The 21,705-nt window shown below is 47.6% G+C and overlaps 1 protein-coding gene and 1 long non-coding RNA gene across 4 annotated transcripts in view; one reads left to right on the forward strand and one right to left on the reverse strand.

Annotated features, from left to right (window-relative positions):
• The window catches only part of LOC119448640 (histone-lysine N-methyltransferase, H3 lysine-79 specific-like), a 369,011-nt gene that overhangs the window by 82,487 nt on the left and 264,819 nt on the right, over nt 1–21,705 (forward strand). The window lies entirely within an intron of this gene.
• Nucleotides 8,078–21,705, reverse strand: part of LOC125944707 (uncharacterized) — a 137,335-nt gene continuing 123,707 nt past the window's right edge. For both annotated transcript variants that reach the window (XR_007466376.1, XR_007466375.1), the window contains exon 3: nt 8,078–8,728. This is a non-coding gene — a long non-coding RNA (uncharacterized LOC125944707). The remainder of the gene's footprint in view (nt 8,729–21,705) is intronic.

Genomic DNA, 21,705 nt, shown 5'->3' on the forward strand with positions numbered 1-21,705 from the left:
AGTATTTGTGTTCAGTTTGATTCAGGAATCTTACTATTCGAACAGTTCTGATAAATATCACTTCTGTCAAAACACTGTAACGATGGTCTCGCAGGTCAGTAGACTTTATTGCGCTGTACTGACTTTTTTGTTTTTTGACTTTCTTCCTTCTTACTTCATTTTGTTTTTCTCTTGGTTGCACCGCTGCGAGCGTAAAAGCCTTATGACGCGGGAACGAGGAAAGAGTTAAGCCTCAATTAGCGTCCTCAGCCGAACCGCGCTAAAAACGCGCCGACGTTAAAGCAGGTGCACGGAGAGAGAGAAATAAAAAAGAAAAACAAGAACGCGGTACGCTAGTTTGCCCTTCACGCAACTTACTTTCGTGCCGTCGAGCTCCGAGCAAATATCGCCAGTCGAGCGCGGCCCCTGCTGCTAGTTACGGTACGCTAATCATTCAGGCATGGAGATAACGGCGAAAAAGATAAAAAAAAATATGCGTGCAGTCAGAAGGACGGGAGATCCCCGCTGCGCACGTGGAACACGTTGATCGCGCGAAACTATACAGCAGGCCTCCCGCGTCTTTTTCATAATGAGCTCGATTCATTTTCTTTCGCTGTGCATGTGCGTATGCCCGGGCTTTTCTTTCATTGCTAGGTCTTCTACGCCATTCCTTCGATCCGAGCGGTCTGTTTTTCTTCCCCCCCCCCCCCTCACCTCCCCCTCCTTCACCTCCCAACATCCTTAGCACCCCTTTGCACTCCTCGTTCCAACGTCTTGTCCGTTCCGTTGTTCTCGCTTGATTCTGATCGTCCCCGCTTTCTGTTCGTTTTTCCTTTTCTTTCAATGCTCGTCTTCGTGCGGGCCCTCTTGCGTACGCTAATGCCTTTGTTGGCGAGTCCGCGCTTTTGCTTTCGCCTCGGAGGAGACTGCAGCGCATGTGTTACACGTGACAACTGGGCTGGACTGCCCCCTTGTCGTTTTTTAGGCGGCCGCCGGCAGCTGCAGCCTTGCCTTGGCGCTGTCGCAATTAGATTTTCGGCCTGTCTTTGCCAGGCTTGCCTTGGCAGTGCGAGAGTCGTTCAGTCTCGTCGCGCTCGTTGGATGCTCTGCCTTCCTCTCTGTCTTTCTTTTTCTTTTTTTTTTCTTTTTCGAACTCACTGTGGCCCTCATAAAGCGGTAAAGCTGTAGTGAATTAAGCCAACGAATCCGCGCTCGACGTCTTCTGCGGGCACTCCAAGTCGGCATACGCGCGATTTCCCGGCGAGCTGGTTTTTCTTTGTGCCATCTTAGGGAGACGGACGTTTCTGTTCGAAATGTAATTAAACAGGACTTACGAGTTGAGAGGAAAGACGCCAGCGAGTGGGGACGGAAGGAACGGAACGGAACGAAGAAAACGTCTTAATGCCGGGCAGGCTGTGGAAACGTTTTAATGGAAAGTTGGCGAGTTTGCCCGAACCGTTAGTGGACCCTTTGCTGATGCATAAATTGGTGGAGGGTGTATTTTGGGTGCACTTTGCGCATAGGCGAGTGTTCAGTGTGTGCAGCGCGGACACTTAACGATACACTCGCGCAGCAGCTAGCAAAGCTTCGGTGCTACAATTTGCCAAGTGGTTCTATTTTCTTTAGTGACTGTGCGACACAGGGTACTTTTGTTTACTTTCTTTGAGAAGTTTTTAGAAAGTTTATGGTGAATATTTATTAGGTAACTCCTCTCGACCTAAGCGAGAGAATGTGCAAAGATGATGTGTGGTTAAATCGTCGTTGTTATTGGAAAAATGTATGTTTTTTAGTGCCGGACGCCATCGTTAAGTTCTCCTGTGTATATATCTGAATGTCGTAAAGATATTTCATTTTTCATTGGTTTCCGTTGGTTACTATTATCTTTAACGCGTTGCCAGTTCATAGCATATATACATTATAGTGACGTCGACTGTTTAACAACTGTTTCTCGAAATGCGACTATTTCAAATGACGGCCATCTACTTCACTGTGAAAACCAAGCGTTCGCTTTACTCTATCTCTCGGTTCTTTAAAGTACTATTTTGGGAACAACGTTATAATTGATTTGAATCATAGAGCAACGCCTTTCCTACGGTCAGAGCGGAGAAGATTAGCGCTAGTCCACGCTCACACACTGCAAATTTCGAACTGAATCACGAAGCTGGTACGCTGATGATAAAATACAATTTCGCTCCACTGCTCGGTAAAGGCCTGCGGGAAAAACCTTTCTAAAACCAACTAAACCTTTATTTTCAGAAGAGTGCATTGACCAACCGATAGTGATAACGCTGCGGTTCCGATCCGGGCGGACGTTGTATATACCTCTCCTATAAAAGAACCTCTCGGTGCGCGCTGCAAGATGGCCGCCGATTCCTTAGTGGCAAACTCCCCCGGGTGCCGGGTTGCTGGCGTTCTTATGACAGTTGCCAGAGTCAATGCTGCGAACCTCCCGCCTCAAGGGCCGTTTCGATTTGTTTTCTCGAGTTTGCAATCACTGCGCTAATGGCGGCTGTCTTTCTTCTCTCCGACGGGCGGAGTGATTCTTGCCTCTTAAGACGGAACATTGCGTTTCTTCTTTTCTCCTCCCCCTCTCCCTCCCCCATTTTCTTTCTTCTAATGCTTGCTTCGTGCTCGGTCCGCGTACGTTTGTTTTCTCGTTAATTAGAAGAGGCAGAAGCAGGGTAGAGAACAGAGAACGACACGCACACAGAGAGCAATAGAAACAGTGAGGCTGACCAGAGCCCTCTGCGGTTCTCAACCACGACCGTACTCGAGAAAATGTAATACAGGCGTATAACAAGGCTCGGAAAGAACAGTAAGAGGAGCTTGATGCCGTGCGTGGTCGCGGGAGAAAAAGCCTGTCCCGCACGATTTCGGGGGGAGTTGTTGATAGCGCTTAATATTTGGCGCTGCCAAACGCTATAAATCTGCAAGCGCTCACGATGTTACGACCAGCCGACGATGCGTGCGTTATACTTTCGAGGTCGGCGGGGCTGCACTATTCAGTAAAGAAAAGGGAAAGAAAAGAAAAGCGATTGTAGAGAGATGCTCGCGGGAACGACATGTTTCTTGAATCGCGAGAGAAGTGCCATCAAGGCTGTATTTAGGCCTGAAATGCTGGCCAGTTGGCTGACCGAGTAACACACCCTGCATGATTAGCTGCGATAAAAAAAATTATGTAGGCAGAAATAGTCTTTCCTGTTAACTTAAGTGTCTTTGTTTTGTTTTTGTTTTCCCCGCTGGAAATTCTGGTGCGTTATTACATTTCAAAGCTGCATATTCAGATCTGAAATGGTGGCACCCAGAAATGTTTTAAACCAATACGGCTATGTTGAAGGGATACGCGTATGTTCTGGAAGGTTGATTTATAATTCATACTCTTCACGTGACAATCGTTGTTTCAAGTAACCCTACTGCAACCACTCACGAAGACAGCAATATAGGTGAAATTGAATTGATGTTGAATTGAATTTATTTGCAACAACGTTGTGGGAGATCCGGCAGCAAGCTGATCAATACCCGCCGTGGTTGCTCAGCGGCTATGGTGTTGGGCTGCTGAGCACGAGGTCGCGGGATCGAATCCCGGCCACGGCGGCCGCGTTTCGATGGGGGCGAAATGCGAAAACACCCGTGTACTTACATTTAGGTGCACGTTAAAGAGCCCCAGGTGGTCCAAATTTCTTGTGTCCCCCACTACGGCGTGCCTCATAATCAGATCGTGGTTTTGGCACTTAAAACCCCATAATTAATTTTTTAAAGCTGATCAATCAAAACGATTGCTGAGTGGCAGCTTTCCTGTAATGGTGAACTGTCATGCTCATTCTTTTCTATCACCCCGACAAAGAACCGTACTCAGATTGCTCCGCCCGTCGATGGCAGTTCGATAAATGCTCAGCTGTAATGCCCGGCTTCACCTCATGGCTGTTGTGAACGTCTGTGCGCATACAGAAAAATTATATTCTCTCTCTCTGAAAATCCACTGGTATTTTTTTTTTCATAAAGATTGCCTAAAGCCAAGCTTCTAACACATGGCGACAACAATGACGTCATCCGTCCTTTGCAACTTACACTGGCGTGACGGGTGTGAGCCAACTGCTTGTATTTATCTACACAAACGTTCACCCTTGCCATTTTTTAACAATATCAGGCGAGCGTATAGACCGGACGGCGTGTCACCAGCCCTGTAGCGGAGAGGGACGGCGGGATTGGAAACTTTAGGTGCGGTCGCGCAAGGCGAATTGTAGTTGTAATGTATTCGGCTGCGCTGTTCGCTGCAGGAGTGCCCCTCACGGCTACAAGATCACTGAAACGCCGTGCGGTCGACGCTCGCTTCATATTGTTAAAAAACTGCAAGGGTGTACATGTTTATCTTCTGCGGCTTCCTATCTGAGAGTTTTTTTTTAATTAAATGTATTTAAGGAGAGGGGGGTTGGAGGCTATGTGTGGCGCCGGCTACTTCTATTCTCTTACATAATAGTTGTCGTCGGAAAGTTGTCAACAATCACAAAACTGGACTAATAAACACATGGACGAACATTCACGTACCAAGTCTTAGTACTGCAATATAAATAAATGTTAGCGCAGCAGGAGAGTTCACATGGCGTAAATACTCGCAAAACTGTAGTGTTCACACGCTACACATGAGTTCACACACCACAAATGCTCACAAAACCAAGATGTTCACACTGAAGATCTTGGGGACTTGCGAATTAGGTCCCTCTTGAATGCCGCACTCTAAGTGCAACAGTCATGTACGCAGACACAAATGTTACTTGAACACGAAGACACAATAAACATGTAATCAACAGTGTCTAACAGTGTCTGTTAATAATAAGAATGCGAGCAATAACTGTTATCTAACTTAGTATTTTTGTGATCCTGTACGGCTTCCCGGACTCATGTGCAGAACTTTGTGTTCAAGCTATCTGATTGTATTTATGACTGGGACTATATCCGTAACTGTTTGTCAGGCCACGAGGACTAGACGGTGCCATCAAAAAGCACCACCCTCTCCGATTACATCGTGTCACGAAAAAAAGAAGAAAAAAGCATAAGACTTGCTTCAATGGAGTTAAATACCGCCACTACGAGTTTTTAAGTGTCCCAAGTTGAGCCTCGATGCAGTGGGTATGACATCCACCGAGGCAGCCGCCAGCTTCCTTAATCTCCAGTTATTGCGTTGAGTGCGCGCTCCGTGCGCAATTTCTTGCGGGTCTTCGGCGGGCATCAACGTCCCTGCTATTAAGCAGGTTCATTAGCTGCGAGGTACAATGGTAACTCGCTGCAAGTTAGTTAATGGAGGTATCCCGCGAGATCTTCATTAGCGAACGCGCCTGGCTCCACATTCCCTGCACTGGCGTCTATTTGCCTAATGATCGCTACCGTTTAACTAAGCGATCGCCGTGTTTCCAGAGCAGATTCGTTCGCACGTTCACTCCTTTTTTTTTCTTTTTTTTTCTTTCTTTTTTTATCGCAGTACGCCCTACTATTTTACATCCTCGCAGTGTAATTCGTTGTGGTGATAGAGCAAGGGCGTGTTTTCTTTCCAAAATCCAATTCTCGCGATGCGTAGTCCTACAAGTTTTCAACGAAGCACCATTACGGCAATCTGTAATGGCCGACTCGATAAATGCTATATCTTTAATAAAGTTTTCTCGCGACGCTGTGAAACAGAACTTCGATAGGGTGGGAAATAGTGTTTGCATTTTTTCATGTTTGTAACCCCCCTGCTGTAACGCTTTCGGGCTAAGTGGGGATACGTCTGAATAAAGAATAAAGAAGGCGAGAACTGTGGATTATGATTATGTTATACTTCCAATTTTTTTCTTGCTTTATTTTATTTATTTTTTTTTGGGGGGGGGGGGATAAGGAAAACGGCCTTGAGGTAAGCAACCCAACTACAGTTCATTAAATCTACAGGGCCGCAAAGTTGTGAATACATGATTCTAGAAGTCACTCTGAAGGTGCTGACTGTTGCGGATAGCTTATTCTTTGTAATTTTCGACAACGAAAATTCTCGGGTCAGTGTCACCTAGGATTTTATTGCTGTCAGCCACATATGGGCTGCTGTATAGCGTATGCTACTACGCACACCTTCTGCACACGTTCTGCTGTGAATGCGGTATAGGTACTCTGTCACTCCGTACCGTGGTTGAGTGGCTATACGGCGTTCGTCTGTTGAGCCCGATCGCTACTCTATAGAGTTATAGTAAAGCTCTAGATCACGTAGTTCTCGATTTCCGGTCACAGCGAACGCATTCCCGTAGAGGCAAAGTGCAAGAACGCCGCAGGTAAATTCAAATTTAGATCCACGTTAATAAACCCTACGCGTAAGTCAAAATTAGTCTACAGAGCGCTCCACTGCGTCATTTTTCATAGTCCGGCGGTTGCTTGGGCGCGTCAGGTTCTACGGATAAATAGATCACTCTGCCTCCCCATCTTTCCATCACGTCCGTCACACTCGCTCCATCTTTCTCCGGTGTGGGTTGGGTAACGCTTACCGTTGTCCTTTACTGGGCATGCAAGCTTAGCACAGTTCATAGCTAAATATCTGCGTATATTACTACAGCTTGTCCTTCCTCCTTGTTTATAGAAATATATACATATATACACCGTTATAGTATGCTAATGTCTGTGTTATTGTCAATCAGCGTAATATTGTATGGCCTCCGTTTGCTTCCTTTTTTGCTAGCCGTGCAACACACAAAGGAGCGGTTGCTGAGAGTTCTTTGCTCATCAGAACCTGCTTGGCCTATATAGTTAGTTCTATTTCCTAAAGGGCGTAATTACCGCTACAAATACGAAACACAGAAAGACACAGAGAAAAAAAAAACACACACACACGTTTCGACCGTCTTGTTCCTCTCCCATGTTTTACCTTTTTGGTGGTAATTATCTCCTTTAGTTTTCTCTCGTATCTCGGCTCCTCCCGCCTTACATCCCCTTTTCCCTTAGTGTATCGAATGTAGTACTCTCCTTGTTCGTGTTCTGTCCGTCTCTTTCGCTAAAGAAGAGGGGAGGGAGGGTAGAGGGAGTGGAACCATCGTCGCATAATCATTTACAGCAGCCTGTCTTCATCTGCACCGTAGAACAAAGGCTTACCCCAGCGAGCGCGTCACTGCTTCGCGTTATGGGAGAAACTGTTTTTTTTTTCCTTTCCCCCCTTTTTTGAATTGTGTGATCTTTTGATTGTTTGATGGCAGGCGGTGCTTAAAAGCGAATGCATATTGCGTGAAGAAACTTCAGTTGGTGTAGTTGGCGTACGTATATTATTTGTGTTCCTGTCCTCGTCGTCTTGCGCCGCTCGTTTCCCTTCGACATGTCTCCTAACCTCGCGCCCATCATTATTCGTGAAACGGTTACAGTTTTCCTTTCGAGGATAACGGCAAGTTGTCTGTCACAATTTGGGCGGGTTTGACATATGCTCTCCTACCCACATTTATTATTCGATACTTTCTTCTCACGATCTGCGTTCCCTCCGACTAACTGACCTATAGACAAATGCGCTCTCGCACAACTTCTGTAGTAAGTTGTGGCTGACTATCAATCACGAACTCTTGTTACATTGTCAGTCTATTGAACGTTACCTTAGAGCCTTCTGCATATTAGTCCTCATACATACTCTTATACTTTGTCGACTAAGCTGTTCAGGCGTTCGTTGCAAATCATATCCAGCATTTGTTGTAAATAATCTCCAGTTGCTGGAATCTCATTGGCAAACCGCAGCTCGCCAAGATGTTCCACGTTGATCCTCACGCCTAATCATTCACCCGTTAACACCTTGTGAGTACCCTTTCTAAGCATGCAGTGAATAGTATTGGAACGATCAGTGTGTCTCCTTGCCAGGACCCCCCATCCCTCTTAATCGGTAATTTTCCGGGTTTCCAGCGGAACAGATATTAGCCGATATGGTTCATGGGTGCGGCTCTAAGGCGTCGAATGGAAAAATAGAGTGAAGAGAATAATTTACGACGTATTTTTTTCGCGGGGTTGAACGTCTGCAAACGTCACTGTTATGAGACAGGCTCACAAAGGCCAGATAGATGCAAGAAATAGCTTGCTCACCTCCATTTTTCGACTGCTCTCCTCATAGGTCCGGTTACGCTAACGTCTTTAACGAAACATTAAGCTTATAACATGCGCTTAGAAGTCCGTGTGCGACTAGTTATAACACGGAGTTTGCCGTCACAACCTTGTTATTATTTTGCATATATCTCTCTCTTCGCATCTTTTCCGACGGCAGGCAACCGTCACTCACATTTTTTTTGTTTCTGTTTTTATTACTCTTGCCGACAGTATGCTCTCACCAATCATTCGTAGTTACGTACTTTTTGTTGTGACACATGTCAAGCTTGTCTCTTGGCAGACGGCACACTTCAAACGTGGACAGTTTGGTAATGCCATCCCTTCATCCTGTTTTCCAAAGTACATCATGCAAGTGGGCTCATCCCATCTGGGCTACATGCACCGCCGTGCGTTTCTGTGACAGAGGCGGGTCGCAAGGAGGTCACTGCGGCTTTTGCAAAGAGACGACCACCAAAGTCGTCTTCCGGCTCAGGACATGCCCTTTGATCCTCTGAGACGTCTTCGCATCACACCAGTTATGCCTCTCTCTGTCCCCAAAAGTTGGTGACATGCCGCACAGGAAGTTGTCGTGGGGCTCAGGTGGTTCCTGCGTGTACCCCTTGTTATTGCCGCTTACATTTTTTCCGAGGACGTCGGGGCGGCGCACACCACGTGCTTCCTGTTTCTGTGATGGAAAAAAGGAACTGAGTTGGAGAGGGAAATATAAAAAGCTGGTTATCAGTGAGGAAACAGATGTAAGCTTTCGCGCTGCGCACCCCGTCAACGTCGTCCCATCATAAGTGGATGCTTCCTATCCGTGTACCTCTGGGCCACTGCTTACACGCCTGTGCCTCGTTTCTTCGACGATGCGCCGGCACCGAGCGTTGATTAGCCTAATGGAACACTCAGATTCTGGCCAGTGCCTCGACCAGCAATGAAGAAAAACTCAACAGAGAGAAATCACAATGTAATGGGGTTAAACAAAGCAAACAAGACATTGTGATCTCTCTTGACAAGTGTAGAGTAAACCTACGAGAGAAAAATATTTGTTATTAAGCAAAAAAAAGTGTTGTCGTTCCTCTCTTTTTTTCTTTTACAGCTTTGCTTAGTTACTCATGCCATATCAACGCCGGCTGTCTGAAACTCGTCACACACGTGCTCGTTCCCCTGTCAACACGCTGCATCGTTGCACACAACTGTGCCGCCCCTCTCTACACGTCCCTCACTCGCTTACTCTACAACCGAGCTTCGTCAGACTCCCCTAATTACGTGCCATAGGCAGTATAGTCCTGCCCCCGTCTGTCTGTGGACGGCTTCCCCCATACAGTGGAAAGGTTTCCTCTACGAGGGTATAGCGCTTTTCCTCGTTAAAACGAAAACCACGTGTTCTCTGTCTGAAGGGGACACAGAGAGAGACAGGGGGGGATGTGTGGTAACACGTGTTTCCGGACGTCACACACGTCTCGTCGGCGGGGACCTCCACTCGCGGAAGTCTCTCTGTGAAAGAACGGCCGGTCTCTTTGCCGCCAGCAGTCGCACGCCGCACACAGCTGTGAAGCCGTGCAGACTGCTCGTCGCCGGCATGGGTCGCGCGCGCGGGGGTAAAATTTCTCACGCGTCGTACACGCGACAGAACAAAAACACTCTGCGCTTCCTTCAAAAGTGGCACGGGTCGCTTCGGCAAGTAATTGCATTAGCCCCGCACCGAGTGTCATAAATCATCCGCAGCCTACTTCCTCTGCTTAGGCCGTCGCATTTCTTTAGTCTATTTCTTGGTTTTCTCTGCCCGCTTCATTCCCTATATACCGCACGCCTTTTTATGTGTGTGTGTGTGTCGCCGGTCATTTTTTTACGCACTTTGCCTGGCTTTTTGGCGTGCTAAGAAGCCACTACTCAGTAGCAGGCTTGTATATCGGAGTCAGAGAGAGAGCGAGCGAAAAGATGCGGGAGACCTGCAGTTCCGAGCCTTGATTTATAGCTGCCCCAAGGCGAGGATTTATACGCGCGATCGCCACTTTGCGCGGCGTCGTTCTGGGCCCGTACGATTAAGCCGGTAACGCCAGCTGATGGCCCGAGCTGGTGCTGCTGATTCGGTAGTTAGCGTTTTGCTATTACTGTCTGTGTGATTCATGAAGGCGGCTTTATTAAATCGGCCCCGAGCCAGTTGGGTTCGTAGGCCTGAAGCTGCTGGTCTCGGACGAATTTGTCAGTTACTGTCACCGGAGGGTTTGGCTCAGTTTCGCGTTGGCACGGTCAGAAACGGCTTCATTTGCTTCGTTTTATGAAACGCCGATGGACTGTTAGCCGCCTAAATATGGCGTAAAGTAGACCGGCGGAATCGGTGTAATGCTGCAACAATCCGCTTCGCTCGATGGTATATCATTCGTGTCACGAATAACTACTGTGCGGTGACGCTGGAGCCACTGGACGAAGTCGAAAACATACAGGTGAATTGAAATTCGCGGTACTGATTTTAGGTTGACACGCTTCCATTTGCCGTAGACTAACTAATTCCTTATTTATTGCTTTTATTTTCGGGACAATCTTACGGAATTGACGTAGATTCCCTGTGAATTCCACCTCGTCTCTTCAGGGATATATGTAGAACGTGTCAGATCATTGGATCAAATACGTAGCGTTTTAGTACAATTAGATGCAATATTGTAGTACACTTAGTCACCGCCCTATCTTTAGATTGTTATACACACAGTCGCACTCTCTCTCCAATCTTTGTGACGTGCACGGAAATGTCAGAACGCGAACTTTACTGCATACTGCGCAAGTTTTATCGCTGCTTCATTTATTAATCCTGGATTTATAAATAAAGCAGCATTAATAACTGACCCTAACTCAGAGCAATGGCACACCGTTTTCCGCATGTTGACTGGAAGCGCAAAAACATTTGGACACATACACTGTGGTGGTTTCGGCCCCTAACAAGTCGTCCAAGCTCCGTGCACGGATTTACGATGACAGCAAACGAGGTTGCCAAGCAAAGCATGAATGTCCCTTCGTGAAGTGCTCGTCAGGGATTGTATATTCTATTCCCATGACGAAAACGAAGGAAGGCGAAACTGTGCTCTATCTCCTCTCTCTTTTCATCCCTATACCCTCTTCCTCCAGTGCAAGGCAGCAAACCGGACGTTCGTCTGGTTAACTTCCCTGGATTTCCTCCCTTATATTAACACGAAAGTGTTTTATGCCAATAACAGAAGGGAACATCCTTGGAAACTGGCCTTCACAAACAACGGCGCGAGCCGCCCTGAAGGCACTGCTGCGTTACTTGAAGGACACCGGGCTCAGTGACAAATTGTGACTCTGCATTGTGTTACTTAGGACGGAACTTTCAGACTATGCAACACGAGAACGCCTTCGCGGACTTCATGACAGTGCCCACAGAAACAGTTCTGTTTTGTGTGCGTGTGTGATTTTCTTGTTTCCTTCCTTTTTGTTTATTCTTTATTTTCACTTATTTTTTTATGTCTCTCCTTTCGCATCCTTTCACCCCTCCCCCGGTACAGGGTAGCCAACCGGAGATAACCTCTGGTTAACCTCCCTGTCTTTCCTCTACCTTTTTCTCTCTCTCTCTTTTTTATGCCGGGGTCCACCAAGACTTCACTGACGTATTTCCGTCACGGAAATACGTCAGCTTACAATGTACACGAACATAATACAAAGAAAGAAACCAGAAGAAAAAGTTCCACAAACATGCAAAATTTGGAAATCGAACCCACGACCTCTCGGTCCGCGACGATAGATCGCCGAGCGTTTAACCCATTGCGCCACAAACGCATTTGCAGAGAGCTACACAGACGCGCCTTATATATCTAACACTCCTCCGTGTACCCGCGCTCTTGCTCGGGGCGGTGCCGCCGCCTACGAGCAGAAAAGAGAAGTACTGCATTATGACACTAACGCGCACCGACAGTGAACGCTTCGGTGGTCTCAGCACTACGACGCCTCGATGCCAGCATTCGAAGGGACGCTGGCATCAAGAAGCACTACCAACGCCACCTAGGTGGCGTTCACCGTACTCAGCACAGCGGAGCGTGGCCTCCGCAATTAGCTCTGAAAATGTTTCTGAAGTTGATCGCGGAGGCTGCAATTGACTCGGTGACGATTCGTGAAGTGCTAGTCAAGGGATGTATATTCTACTCCCATGACGAAAACGAAGGAAGGCGAAACTGTGCTCTATCTCCTCTCTCTTTTCATCCCTATACCCTCTTCCTCCAGTGCAAGGCAGCAAACCGGACGTTCGTCTGGTTAACTTCCCTGGATTTCCTCCCTTCTATTTCTCTCTCTCTCTCTCTCCATCGACCAGACAGAACGATGTATAAACGACCGACTTAAGGATCATGCTCTAAGAGCCAGGAAGAAAGACGATAAGTATATGTGCATTTGGTCGCCCATATTACGGACTGTGGATGCGAGGCACGGTTTGGTGAGACCAGGATTCTCGGTAGGTCTGCGATTAACACATCTCGGTTTGCCTTGGAAGCTTTCTTTATTGACAGGCATTCTATTATCTGTAAAAGCGAGGCGTCAACTGCGTCGCGCAAGGCCGAGCTTGAGTTTTCTAATGCTTATATCTGACACGCGCGATAGTTAATCATTTATTTGCCTTCGCGCTTTTATATGAAGTGGCGCGACGCATGCACTCAAACAAGTTTATAAGTCGCTGGTGCGTTTATAGAAATAAACAATTGGTAGCAGCGTGTATTCATCCTTGTCTGTTCCCTTTGTCTGTGCCAAATTTATTGCGCCAAGTTTCCCAGTCAAAAATTGGAAGGACGCTTAAGCTTCGCTTTTAAGAGTGGAACGCGATAGCATTCAAAGATCCCTGACTGCTTCTCACGCTTCCCGAAAACTGCAGCTTAAGCAATCGTAATGGTTACCGGGAAACACTGGGGGCGAACGCTGTACGAAGGCAAACTTTCTGATAAAAACCGGGCCTATTGCGTGGGGCGATCCCGGAGATATTGCACAACCGCGCCAAAAAAATTGCATAATTTTTAGGTTTCCGTCTTTGTTTCGTACTTTTAATATTTCAGTCTGAGAAGAGAGAGATACAGAAGAAAGGCGAAAGGCAGGGAGGTCAACCAGATGGGAAGATCCGGTTTTCTACCCTACGCTGGGGAGAGAGGGGAGGGGGAGGTAAAGTGACAGGAAAGTAGAGATAGAGAAAGAAAGGAGCACAGATACACAATCACTATCGATCACAGGTGGCACATCACAGTAGCACTCTAAACATCTGTCCGGGCAACAGCCGCTTGTCCAAGTCTGTCGCCATTAAAAACTGCAACAGTGCCCTCGTCGCCCTCCGCTGCGATGGCTTGTGATGTCGGCATTCTAAAACAAGTTCCTCTGTTAGAGGTCTTTGGTCAAAACGCGCTATCGCGTGTACAAGCGACCGTCTCTGTAAATTGTAGCGAGGACAGTCACAGAGAAGGTGCTGAGGAGTCTCCTCGCTACCACAGTCATCACACGAGGCATCGTCGGCCCATCTGATTCGGAATGCAAAAGACTTAGTAAAGGTCACTCCTAGCCATAGTCGAAAAAGTAGGCTAGCTTCTCGACGGCAGAGTCCAGCTGGGATGCAAAGGCGTAGAGAGGAGTCTAAGTTGTGCAGCCGGTTGCTTTGAAAACTTCCTGAGTTCCACAGATTAATTAACATAAAAGGCATGGGCTGTGGGTGTTTTGTTTCATGGCATTTGTTTGTGGATTGTCATTCTCAAAATTCCGAGGAATAGCTTTGCCAAAAATGCAAGACAAGATATGAGCAACATTAATGATAGAATGGTGTGGCATGTACCTAAATATATTTGGAGGGCCTGCGTGGTTGGGGGTGATTTTCTCGGCCGTGGGCGCCAAAGCCGATGCCGACACCGACGCCGACATCGATGCCGGATTTTCTGCGACACGGGGCCCTCGACGCTATCGCGTTAAAAAATGATAGACCATCTACCACAACAGTTAGTCCTTCTGAGATATGTCCCCTGTATAGCATAGCGGACACGGTCGCAACGTGAGCCTGTGTATAGCATGTACGGCTGAGATTGACAGGCAATAACTGGGCGCGCACACGATGAGAAAAAGCAGCCGAGCGCGCGTATTAGAGAACTCAAAAGTCAAGCTTTAAACCGAGTCGGGCTCATGCGAGAAATGCGTGCGGAAGTGATTATTTTAACTGCTGCAGCGCAGGTCTTGACGTTCCGACGACATGCGAACGGTGTACCGGTTGCTACTCCGCTTGCGCCAGCTTCAGTCAGTATAGAGGAATGTCGCCGAACGAGCACGAAGCGAGAGGCAAGAGACAGAGAAGTCCGATAGCGGTTCTTGACAAGCTGATGCAAGCACGAACCTGCGTAACAGCCGCTGTAATGAAGGTGCTCCGCTATGTACCTATATATCGGAAGCAGCACCAAACAATCAGTTGCACCTGCTGTTGCCGATCGCGTGAGTCAAACTCATCCCCCTTATGTGTGCGTGCGTGGTGTGGGCTTTCTTACATCTCCGCGTTTCGTTCTTTCCTCACCGACTCACCGCAGAACCTTTTCAACCAGTCTACAGCGTCGTTCAACGCATGCATTCAGTCGTCTACACACAATCGAAAGGTTGGAGAACGGATGGCTAACAAGACGCGAAATGAAGGTTGGATCACATCGGAATCTGCTGCATGCGCACGGGCGCGCGAGTTTCTGAATTCGTTGTCCCCCCCCCCTCCTTTCTCCGCCTTTGAGTTCAAGGTTTTTTTGCTTACATTATTTCTTTCCTTCTTTCCTTCGGCATTTTCTGCATCAGCGCCGAAGGTTATTTTTCTCTCGTCGTATGCCCGGGCGAACCTGCGTTGCCCGTGTGTGCGGGTGGCACGGAGACCGAGCCAGCCTCTCTCCTGAAATTGAACTCGTTTCGGCCGGGAAACTGGCGTCCTCCACGTTCCCGTTGCAAACACTGGGCCCCATAGCAGCGCGCGCGGAGCGCATTCAGGGCGCTCAGCTGCGCTCTGATCGCAACAAATCAGTCGACGTTGTCGAACGAGAACTCGAGTGTTCGAAAAATATAAAGAAGAAGAAACAAAAGAGGAGAAAGAGCGAGGAAGAAAGAAACGAACGAGAAAGATTTTGCTGTGGAGAGCGGGAACGGAGGAAGAAAGCGTAGTGGCTTATACTCTTTTCCGAGTCGCACGCTTGAACGTCTCTGCAGAGGCGAAACCGCTTGTTCGCGTGCTTCGGCCGCGTACTATGCGCAGAATATGGCAGGCGTTTTCGTTTATTATACGAACGGGCGCGGTATACGTGTTCGTTGTATGTATGCGGTCTTCTTGAAGATGTCGCGTGTCGAGAGCGCAGAACGCTCTCGTAGGGAGAGGGGGGGCGACTGGCTTGGGCTGTGCGTGTAGCAGCGAAGGCTATAGCTAGAACATAGAATGAGGGGAAGCCTGATATTCCCCGGAGTGTATTTGTCTTGGTATTCCGCGGGGACGTTTGCTGCGCTGGATGTGGGCCTGCTGTGGAGAAGAACAATGGAGCGGTCGCTGCAGTGTTCGGTGACACTGAGGTTGCGCAGCGCGTGAGTTCGTTTGTTCATTCATCAATCTGATCTTTTCTTATTATTATTCTTTCCTTCGTCTTCAGTCTTGAGTAAGACGAATGGTGCGGAGTGAATGATGGGGTGAGACTGCAGACGATAAGCGAAGAAAAGAAAAGAAGGCGGGCGAGCTCGCGATTTTTTTTTTCTCAGAATTCTGTCTTTTCCGCTAATTTCCTTCTCTGCCTGCTTCTCTTCGTTTTCGCTGCTTCCGCCTCGATATCTTCCACGGTCGTAGAACGGGACTTCCGATTTCTCGGGATCACCAAGCGGGAAACTGCTTTTGACATTCTGATACAAATAAGTGTGAGCTCACAAAGAGAGCTCCTTCCCCTTCCCTCACCCATCCCCCTCTTCCACAATGATTTCTGTCTCCCATTTTCTTATATTTTCCTTTTCAGCTAAGGCTTCTCTCAGGGCCCTATTCCTTCATTTTGCTGCACATGAAGCCGAATGGCTGCATTGAACCACGCATGCAAGCACAGACGTATCTCCATCTTAGTCTCCTTAAATTTGCCATCGCACTTGTTTCCATCGCCTCGAATGAGTCGATCCATTCGGTTTGCGATGGTAGGTCGCAAGATAAATGTAGGTTCGAGTTTCTCGGATTCGCTGTCTCTCGAGGAATAAGCCAGACTGCCCGTGGAACGGCAGGCGACATTTTCTCTGGAGAATGTAGGCGCTATTGGCTATGCGATTGCGCTTTTCAAACAATTCGTTCCGAAACATTTAATTCGCTTTCTTTTTCATCAGGAATTGATTCCGCCTTTTGGAGCTCTGTTTTTATCTCAAATATTACCCCCCCCCCTCCCGCCCCCCACGCCTTCTCCTTCTTTATTTAGTTTAGATTTGAATTAATGAAGAGTGGAAAGAGAACAACTAAATGTCGCTGGATATCATCATCTTACTCTTTATTCATTATTTTTACACGTTTTGAGTGCACCAGCGTTGGTCCGAAATCACCCTATTTTTTTTTTCTAATCTCCTGCAACGATTGCGCTCAAGCCGGAGATTTAAAGGAGATTTACTTGCCGCGGGCCGTCCTAATGGCACTTACCCTTATCTCCTGGGCACACGGCTTATCAGATTAACGGGTGCATTAGTGCATTACGGGATAAGCCTACTCTTCCGGTAGTTCGAGATTAATGGGACGATCGACAAGCGTGCTCACTCTTTTATAGCGCCGATGGCGGACTGTCCTCATACTGCCTGCTTTGTGTGCACGTTGTTTGATTTCATTTTGTTTTGCCTGGCTATAACACTGTCGACGAGTAATTTGTATCCGGTCAAGCGTGGATTTAAGCGTGATTTTGATTACCCACGCTGCTCGGAGCAAATGTGGCAACAAATAAGTGCAGCACACCCAGCGAAGTACTTTAAATGGGGAGAGTTTTGCTGTATAACAGCGGTGAAAAAATATGGGAACATGAAATAATCTTACAAATACCACCACACCAGAGACAGAGCTTTGCGTCCCGTTCTGTTTCTTTTTTAAACATAATGGTCGCGTAATACACATTTGTTCAAACACGTTAAAGATAAATAAATAATTATATAATTTGCCAGGTTGCATCGGTTGTCTATCCTTATCGTGCTGTCTTACCGTGGCGCGACATGATCTTTAGCTATAGGCATCTCTACGCTGGTCATAAACTAGCTTAACCTGTAAGTTAACTCCAGTAGCTTTCCGGTGGCAATAAGAGAATCGATATAGCTGAAGCCAGTGTCAATTGATTGTGCATTAGTAAAATAAGCTGATAATTGTGCGAGTGAAACGATGTGTTGCTGAAACCCCTCGAATGGAACTATGTGTTTTAAATTGAAGAAAAAAATAACACTAATTTGCAACAAGCAAGCGTTGACACTGTTTATAATAGATCCTGCTTATGCTCTGTTACTACTGATGTAATAAAGGAGAAGTTAATATGCGGAGATACTTCTTTGTGATAAGCTATAACTTAAGCAAAAGGGATCAATTGGGACGGATAAATTAGTTGCAGGTAACTGGCATGCTGAGTTGGACGCATGCCGCGTCGTCAGTTCGTTGGCGTCAATAACGGGCTCAATAGGGGTATTTAGATTAGGGAACGCACATGATTTGCATTCCGATTGCGCACGGAAGCTGTTTGGCTTCCAACACGACCCAAGCGCATTGTGGGTTCTTATACGCAAGCCGCTTGCGCTCCTTAGTCTCAAGGTCTCTAATAATTCTCATCCTGCATCTTAACGTAAGCTCCTCGAGCTATACTCACCTTCCTTGTAGCGACAGCAAAGAAAACTGGTACAGCGCATTCCGGCGTAATCAGCCACGTTGCGTGAGAAACCGCCCGAGGGAAAGCAAACACGCGGCGCAGCGGTTATGCGTCATTGTGAAAGTGTCGCCCTAGATTAATAAGGTCGTGCTGTCGCTGTTAACTAAAGCTAACGGGAGCTAGGAGGGTTGGCGGAAGGTTCCGACTTGGGGCGGTCGGTAGTGCACCCTGTGTCTGTCCCGCAATATTACGCACAGAGATAATCACTCTTCTATGCATGCATAGTCACAATTGGACCTTCAGATATTACGTGCAGTCAACATTTTGGAACACAGAACTCGCCGTTCATGGTTGCATGAACGGCGAATTCATGCAAGGCTCAGAAGGCGTTATTGCTGATTTTAAGGTCGGCGAGCCTGCGTGAATGCCTTTGAGCGCGTGTAATGTTCACATAAACTTTTCTCTCTCTCATATATATATATATATATATATATATATATATATATATATATATATATATAATCTTTCTTCCCCTTTCGTTTGTGTGTAGGGTAGTTAACCGGATGCTTTGCGGGTTAATTTATCTGCTTTCGTCTCTTCCTATTCCCACTCTCTCTAACCTGAGTAGAGTAATGTCGTAGCGAAGAACACAACAAATTATTTTCAGCTGTGACTTAAGTGTGAATAATGGTGAGGGAGCGCTCGCATCGCCGCTTTTGTGTGCGTTCGTGGACAACTTGCGCGAAGGCTGAGCGCATCAAACGCAACAACCGATGGAACAGGCACGTGCCTCTCCTCGTCAATAGGCGGTTCGCACGGAAGCGCTATTGCGCCACAATCATGAGATGTCAACACTAGCGCCTTCAAACGAAAACGACCGAAACACGATGTCTTAAGGGTAATTAAGGAGTTAAGGGTTAAGGGTAGATCTTTTCGTGAGCAGGTTTGATATGAAATAACCAGACGCAAGATTAAGAAAATCACCGCCCTAGCACTCCGCACACATGGTTAACCAGCGAAGCTGAAACGTGTGGCCCGGTCTTTATCACTGGGTTAATCCCGACGGTTCATTAAAGTCTTTCTCAATTATTGTTTACGTCATTGTGTTTCTTAATGAGGTCACACACACGTTCGGTTGCGACGGAGAAAACAACGTCACTGATGGTATGCCCGCAGTCCGCCGTAGTCGCATTGCCGCTTGCGATTCTTCAAAATTAAATCTGTCCGTCACGTAAGACAATGAATGGCTCATACCCCCGTAAACGCGGCCTCCCCAATACGACGACAGAAGAGAAGTGAAATTCTACGCTGGGAAAATGAGCGGCAACGGAGCCAGCTGTGGAAGAAGACGACCACGACGAACGTGGTACTATATAGGAGTGGCACGAGCGCGTTCGCGTGGTTGCGCCGAGGGGCGCCAACAAGCCGGCTGTGGAAGAAGACGACAACGCTCGAGCCATTGCTGATGGTGATAGTTTCTGCGTACAGGCGACAGGCGGACGAATCGGCTAGCCAATTACAGCTTCGCTGTAAAAAGTATTTTTCAACCCAGAAATTGCAGCTCGAGTGTCCGGGTTCGGTTGATCAGAGCAAATAGAGTGACGTACTGTTGCAAATGCCATCCAATACTTTACAGGTTTCCAGCAGGTAAAATAAACGCCAATTCGGAAAAAAACACAGGCACGCACACACACGCACACGCGTACAAACACACACACACACACACACACACACACACACACACACACACACACACACACACACACACACACACACACACACACACACGCACGCACGCACGCACACACGCACGCACGCACGCACGCACGCACACACGCACACGCACACACACACCACACACACACACACACACACACACACACACACACACACACACACACACACACACACACACACACACACACACACACACACACACACACACACACACACACACACACACACACACACACACACACACACACACACACACACACACACACACACACACACACACACACACACACACACACACACACACACACACACACACACACACACACACACACACACACATGCACACACACACACACACACACACACACACACACACACACACACACACACACACACACACACACACACACACACACACACACACACACACACACACACACACACACACACACACACACACACACACACACACACACACACACACACAAATGTGGGCGCGACGATAGAAGCACATGCAAACACCCACACGCACACTTGTCCACGTACAAACGAAGCGAAGACCGCGGAAATATTCCCCCGTTTCTCGGTAACTTTCTCACCCCGAGCTCGGCATGTATAAGAGCATGCGCTCGCGGGCACACGCGTTCATCGCACCGCATTAAAGCGAGGATGCGACGCCCTTGCGAACTTGCCCCTTCGCACAACTGTGTCGGCCGCGACGACGCCTTCATAAACAAGCGCCACCGTCGACACGACTCTGGAAAACACAAGAGAGACTCTTCCCGCATATAATAACAAGAATAAGAAACGAAATAAGCAGTCGCGCGCCTAGTAGACGCACGCACACACACGCGGAAGTCGGTAGTGTGCGCTCTTGGCTTGCGTAAGGGGGGCAGGGCCGCCGTGGCACCGTTTCCTAGGAAGTTTTTCGCGCCAACAACCGTGTTCATCAAGTCGCTCATGCACGTCCTGCCGCGTCGCTGCTGCTGCTGCTGCTGCTGGTCGCGCACGTCTAGGCACAACCCGCCTAGCGCATGCCGTACGCGCTCCACATCGTACATGAACGTATACATACACTGCGTCTTCGTTTCTTCGCGTATCCCGGCTCACCTTCTTCTTTTTTTCTTCTTCTTTTTTTTCTACTAGACGGAAGAAGCAACCGTGAGATCTTCTCCTTTTCGGTGCTCTGCCCTCTAAAGCCTGCTCTAAAGCTTCCTGCAACTGTTTCCAGGTCCCTGGGCACTGGTTGTTCTTGTTTGATCACATGGCGCCTCTGTGTGTACGTGTACTTTTATATCGCCTGCCTGCAGCCGCTTCGCTCTTCGGCGCGCAGATATACGTCTCTGACTGTTTATCCGACTGGTGAAGAGGGCTGCCTCGCCGTCTTATCGCAGACGTTCCTTTTTCGAATTCTTTTTGTGGAGATAAATTTCTCGTTTTTCTTTAAACGCGTGAACGCCTCTTGAAGGAGCTTTTTTTTTTCTTTTTTTTGTAAGTGGCCTTTCCCGGTATAGAAAGAAGCAATTTAGTTGTCCACGACGAGGTTGCCGGCAAAAATAAGGGCTTATGCCGGAGCCGTCTATACCTGGCACAAGAACAGGCCTTGTTATTGCGGCACACCCCCAAGAACCCGCAGAATCCGAATAGTTTTTTTTCTCTATTTATTTTTAGACAGCCTGTGTACTGAGAACCTTTCGTTCTATAAGGCTACCAATACATCGCTTTTTCTGCGGTTATTCTGACTAAATGTGAGCTTCTCTCGCAGTCTGTTTTTTTTTTCGGCACCACCACTGTTCTGGAACAAGCCTCCATGCACTTTTTTCTTTCTTTTTTGTATCTGCCTTTTTCTCCCTGTATCTGTGGCTTTTCTTGCAATGTGTTCTATACACTGAACAGAGTCATTGTACCATCTGGCGTCTTGTGTGATCTGGAGTGCGCACGCCCTCTCTGTTTCACTAGACTTCTTTTTTTTCGATTATAGTACCGGTATTGCCGTTGTGCAGCTTCTAAAAAAACGTCGCGCGTAGCATCTTCAGCTCCGCACAGTGCCTCAGCTTAGAACGGCGATGCAAGAAAACGTTTTCAG

The sequence above is a fragment of the Dermacentor silvarum genome, chromosome 4 (assembly GCF_013339745.2).
Source record: "Dermacentor silvarum isolate Dsil-2018 chromosome 4, BIME_Dsil_1.4, whole genome shotgun sequence".
NCBI classification, from domain to species: Eukaryota; Metazoa; Arthropoda; class Arachnida; order Ixodida; family Ixodidae; genus Dermacentor; species Dermacentor silvarum.